Genomic DNA, 6,445 nt, shown 5'->3' on the forward strand with positions numbered 1-6,445 from the left:
GTCAGAATTGGAATTAAATTTTTTTAAAAACAAAAATTGGAATTAATAAAAGAAAAATAAAAATTGGCGGGCAGATTGAGATTTGAGAGAGAGAGAGAGAGAGAGACAGAGAGAGAGAGGTGGCGATGAAAAACGTGGGTGAAAAAAGAAATGGGCATATCCAGGGGTGTAGCCAGAAATTTTTGCTTGGGGGAGTCAAGATAAAACAATCATATTGATTTGCAATTCAAGAAAAATTCAAAATATAACATTCATACATGTCTTGGCGCATTAGTTTAGAAATACAAACAAGTTTAGAAAAACAAACATTAAATCCAAAGTAAGTCTTAACTATATATGTATCATATATATATATATATATATATATCATAAGATTACTACTAGAATTTTTTTATTAGTGTAATTCAAATTAGCACTCAAAATACTAACAAGCTAATCAACCAATTGAGCATCGTAAGGAAGAATTAATGAAGAGAAATTGAAGAGAGAGCACTCGGTAATGACGATGAGTATTGAGTAGAGTCTTTTGGGTGACGATATAGTGCAAGGGGATATTGTAATAGTTTTGGGAAATTACAAAACTTAAGTATAATAAGTGTAATACATTAGGTTTCTCAATTAAATTCAAACACATGTTTACCATGACAAATAAAATAAAAGCAATATTATCATTTTTAAGGACAATTAAATTCAATACAGAGATTAATTGGGAAAGATAATCTACTATGCCTCAATTTTATGACTTTATTCTATTAGGAAAATTGAATGACTAAACAGTGGTAAAAATGAGGGATAAAACTGTTGTAAAAGACATGGACATGAACATCAGGACATGGGATATGGTCTTAGCCTCTTAGCAAAAAAAATATAATTAAATAAATAAAAAAAGGTCTGCCAATAGCTGTGCTTTTAATGGAGAATGAAGAAAACAAAATGAATGAATCTTTATGGCTAAAAAGTGGGGATTTGAGATGAGGGAAGGAAGTTCTTATGGCTGACATATAGGAGGGGGGGCCAAGTTTTTTATCTTGCGGGGGCCAGCTATTAAATCAAAGGGACTAAGAACTAGTTTTCCCTACAATTAGAGAGGATTTAAAAAAATTAGGAGGGGGCCATCATTACTTAGCTCAGCCCCTGGGCATATCAGTTATTTATAATTTACTTATAATAATTGCCTAGTTGGATTAAAGTGTGCGTGTGTTTTTTTTTTTAAAATAAAATAAAATAACTGGATAAAAGTTGTTGTAGTGCGTGAAGAAGCAAATTTGTAATGCTGCAACTATTATAGTTATGGATGCTTGCCCAAAACAACAAAGTTCCTCTCTTTCTAGGTTCTACACTTCTTTTAGTTTTGAATTGTTTATTTAGATTTTTGTTGAAATTTTTTTTGTTAAAAATGTGCTAAAATATATTTGTATTTTGAAAAACTAAGAAAAAGAAAAAGAAAATATTGAGATTTTAAAAAACTGTACATAAAAAAAAAAAAGAGTAACATAATGATTTAGGTTCCATTCAAGTGAGATCAGGCTGGAGTGCATTGGTTATTAAAGGCATGCATTCAACTCTCACCAATTTGAAGAACCTGATCCAACTCAAAACATTGCGTTGATTTTTCAGTTTTTGTGGGCCGATAAAATGAGTTGGATCTCAAAATTGTTTTTTGAAACTTGGGGTTTAGGTTGAAATTTCAACTCAAGAAACTCCAACAAAATTTTCAAAATTTGACCACTTTCTAGAGATGTCCCAGCTGCTAGAACCCTTTCACCGATCAATAAGGGCACAACTTTTTTTCAAAATGATTAAAATTACTTATTGTGATTGGTGTATGATAAAAGTAGTATCAATGATAAGCTTAGGTAAAAGTAATATTATTCCGATCACAAGTCATGCCAAGAGTTATCTTCCTAGCATTACATTTCACAAATAACACAGCTCTGACTCTGATCAAGAGGCCTCTAGCAATTTACCCAACCATACTAAGCAGCAATAAAATTATTACAAAGTCGATCTTTTTTCACCATTCATATCATTCTGGAAACTCAAAACTCATTCAGATATGCTAGTCTCCCTAATTTGAAGACTAAAATGAAGTGGTGTACCTGTCTTTGGATGGGCCATTTAATCGCCATCTAGCCAAACTTCAATCAATCACAAGTGTCAAGGAAGAAAACACAATTTATAGTGAATTTAACCACAACATTATTTGTTATAATTCAGTGAAAGAACATCATTCCTCAAAAATAGTGTTATTAATTGAAACAAGGAGATGCGATTAACAAAATCGGACAATCCCAATTCCAGCAATAGGAATCCTTTCAGATATACATTGCAACTGTGATCAGCAGAATTACTTGGGTCGTCTTCGGTTAGGGTTTAAAATGTCATCCAAACTATTTTTTATATAGATGCCCACTCCATTCACTTCCCTAGCCACAACAGATGCTAATCTGTTTGCACTCCTTTTAACCTGCAAATTTGCAAACTTCAGGTTTTGTGATATGTGAATACACTTAATCAACTTACCAAAGTAAAAAGGAAAAAAACAAAACATAAAGCCAGAGGGGTTTATATAAAAGGGCTTAGAATCTTTGCCCTATTTCAGACTAAGTCCCAGGTTTTTAATTTTGTCAATTAAAGTCTCAAACTAATCAAACCATTGCAATTTGATGCGCATGTTCATCTCAGTTATCTAGTTCAATTATTCTAGACAGTAACAAAACAGAGAAAAACAAAAAACTATGGGCAAAGCTTTGTATTTCACTTATGCAGAGTTTAATATATGGTTTACTGTATTTCTCCGCTTTATTATCGCTCAAAATAACGGACATGAATAACCAAGATTGTCCAAAACTTCAAAATTGAAACTCAAAAATAATGGAACTGAATAATGGAGATGGACAGAGGCTTTAAATTGAAATGATTTTTTAAAGTTGGGACTTTAATTGACATAATGAAAAACTCAGGACCTAATCTGAAACAGGGTACGAACTGTAGGCCTTTTTATGTGATTTCCCTCACAGAGAGAGAGAGAGAGAGAGAGAGAGAGTAAACTTCAATAAAAGACCTATATCAGAAAGCATACTGATAATTTATCTATGATTCCTATATTTTTATCAAATTTATGTCTTGCCTGTTCACGTATTCCTCTCCTGTGGAATGAGCTGGTCTGTAGGTTTGAGGTTGAGGTTGAGGTTGAGGTTGGGGAAGAACACGACCCTCATCTGGAAATGAAGAAACAAAAATGGAGTTTAAACTTTGAAGTCCAGAGTTCCAGGGGAAACTGATTAAACACTGTATCTCATGTTTTTCTTTGATAGGTAAACACTATATTTCATGTTATCTGGAGTTTCAAATCACTTTGCAATATTTATAATTTCACGAACATAGAATGAATCAAATGTCAGTAGAAGTCATGAATGAAAAGACCAAACATAGAAGCAGTAGAGCAGGTACCTCCTTAACAGTCGTGCATTGCATTTACTCATCCCAGCATGTTTTTATTTTCATATGGAACACATTGATGATCCATCGGTAGATCTAGAGGTATTTGGAATCCACATGAATATAAAATTATTCAGTAATTTGCTTTTGTAAAATTTAAAATGAGATAATGTCTAGACACATTTGATGCCATATTTTCTTAATAAAGTATTTTGCCTTCAGATGCAAATAATAATAATATAAAAATTTAATAGTTTTACAAACACATCTACACCTCAATATTATATATTTATTCAGCTTTTCAATTTCCTTGAGTGAGGCAACTAAACTATATATTCCTGCAATTCTGCAGGTACTCATTTGTATGTAATTGTACCATTCAAACGAAATACCTTCCACTCTAAAAACAAGAGTCAGAAATTCAATAAACAATCATGAAAACTACATTATTTCAGGAAAATCACATTGCAGATACGACTGACAATTCTTCCAAAACTTCAAGAGAATTTGATTTAAACTTTTAGTGATTGAATAAAATATAATAACATCACAAGTAAATTTAATAAAAATTAACCATGCAATGGACTGCACAATATGGGTTCCATTCCAGCAATTTGGAATTCAAAATATACCTCTTCAAGACTCATTTTAATAAGCATGTATAACCCAAAAGTTAAATGAAGGATTTCTCCATATGCAACACCAAAATCTATGAACTCTGATAAAACTTCACAAGAAATGAATTCTCCACAACAGAACAACTTCATACAATCCATCGGAAATAGTCTAAGAGAGTGACAAGTCTAGTACACAACCCGTTCTTCTTTTTAGCATATTTTTATTACTTATCCCCCACACCCCCTCCCCACCCCCACCCCAAAAAAAAAAAAAAAAAAAAAAAAAAAGTCTAGTACACACAAAGATTGCAGAAAATTTTGCAACAGGCAAGAACACCATCAACTTTTACCTTTATTAAGAGAAGCAGGAGCCTGAGCATTCCACTCCAACAAAAACTGAAACAAGGAGTAATTATGTCAGATTATAATTTGATGAAGCAATAAAAACCATATAAATATCATCACAAGTGCATTTTGAACTTCACAAAACTTTAAAAAATTGAAAGAAAGTACACTTCAACGAGAGTTATATCTGAAGTTAAAAATTAAAAACCTTTTGCACCAACCCTCAAGGGTTCATTATCACACTTGGACAAAGTAATTCTGATCGCTTCACAACGTTCAGTAACAATAACATACCCTCATTTTACATGAATTTTGGCTGAAATGAAGAAAGCTATATATTGATCTAAAGAATTTGCTACATGGTTGTAATCCTAATATATATACACCATTGTCTTCAAACTTAAAAGTAAAATGTGAAATGGAATTATTCATTGGGAAAACAAAGGGCAGAAGCTAAAGATATAACACCTCAAAACCAGTACAAACTGGCAATTCTGCTCGTTTGATCTGCTGATTGCTTGAAGAGTCCTTCTTGTTCAGGAACACCAAGTAACCAACACAAGAATACTCGAAAAATGATTGACTGCAGCTCTCTTTGGAAGCTTCCAACTCAGTTTCCCAAAAAGTGTTTCTGGGCACTGGTCATGCACCTTAAATATCAGTACATTTCTTGTAAAAGTTCCTACCAATAAAGTCCACCGTTTGGAACCAAAATTATCAATAATACTAGTACAGTCAAATAACTAATACCATGGAACTTATATATAAATCCACAAAGTTACATGTGAAGTTGTGAACAATGTAAACATTCTTTGGTAAAAAGTCCTAGCCTCAAAAACATGTTATATCAAACAATAGATTTTCACAAGCACCTCGGAAGAAATTCACAATTCTTCAATTTGCCTATTGATGATGCATATAATATCAAATCATTCAGGTCTTTTAGCCGTTCAGTAAGTGTTGAAGCTTTCCATTATAAGGGTGTTGAATTTGAAGAAGCTTACAAATTTCACAACCTAATCATCAAATTGCTATGTACAAAGTAAAATACTTCCACAATGGTTCAGAAGGTCAAAACTTGAAGAAAAACAATCAAAGAAGCACCCCCCCCCCCCCAACACCCCAAAATAAAGAAAAGCCCTGGCACAAAAGCATTTGATTTTAGCATAGAACACTAATTTTTTTTCCCAGTACTCTATTCCCTCAACATTTCCAGCCATTCTACATAAATTACAACATTGGAACCAAACTAGTGCCATTAATGCTCAAGTAACAGTATGTGTTTTACATTATTTAAAAAAAAAAAAAAGACACAAAACTTTACATCAGCCCACCACATATAATGCATCCAAAACCAGAAATCATCTTAAGCTACCACTTAAGGATATCAAAATCATCACAACCAATGAAAAAAAAAACCCATCAAAATTCAGACGTGAGTATGCAAACACAGCACAAAACAGAAAACCCATAATACTTAGGATGTTGTTTTTGAGAAACAGGATACCGTTCAGCTTCTCTAAAGGTAAGATTCATCTTTTAATTTGGGTTTTGGCCTTTGAAGAAAACAAGATTATAGAGAGATTGACCTCAGTGGAGGGTTCTGGGGATGCCAACGCAAGTGGGGTTCTTGGATCTTCACAGAGACGAGTAGTAGAGATATCCCTTGCATGACTTTACTTCGGATCCTTTCTTGCTGATGTTGTTGTTGTTGTTGTGATTATGGAACCCTCCTTCTTCTCTGTCTTCTTTGTCCTCCGCCATTATTAACTACTATGCAAAATCTTTCTTTCTTTGTCCCTAACGTATTATTATAGTAATAGGAATTCATTCATATCCCATGCAATACCTAAATTCTCTAATGGCTTAAATCTCACCAAATAACAATAAAAAGACTATTTTACCCTTAAAAAATTTCACATCCCGAAGGGAATGAATGATAGTAAACATAATTGTATACAAACCTCTGATGTCATGTCATCACTTAGTAGCCAAAAAATTTATAAATATAAAATGAATTAAATATAAAATGTCAAAGCAAA

General features: G+C 32.7%; 1 long non-coding RNA gene across 2 annotated transcripts; it reads right to left on the reverse strand.

Moving 5' to 3' along the window:
* Positions 1 to 3,135: 3,135 nt before the first annotated feature.
* On the reverse strand, positions 3,136 to 5,510 carry LOC115979201. 2 transcript variants are annotated; one of them, XR_004088980.1, is made up of 4 exons: positions 4,872 to 5,510; positions 4,409 to 4,454; positions 3,454 to 3,537; positions 3,136 to 3,221 (listed from the first exon to the last, which is right to left on the reverse strand). It is a non-coding gene; the product is annotated as an uncharacterized LOC115979201 (long non-coding RNA). The 2 variants fall into 2 exon arrangements; XR_004088981.1 differs by lacking the exon at positions 3,454 to 3,537.
* Positions 5,511 to 6,445: the final 935 nt, after the last annotated feature.

Source organism: Quercus lobata, chromosome 3 (assembly GCF_001633185.2).
Source record: "Quercus lobata isolate SW786 chromosome 3, ValleyOak3.0 Primary Assembly, whole genome shotgun sequence".
Lineage (NCBI taxonomy): Eukaryota > Viridiplantae > Streptophyta > Magnoliopsida > Fagales > Fagaceae > Quercus > Quercus lobata.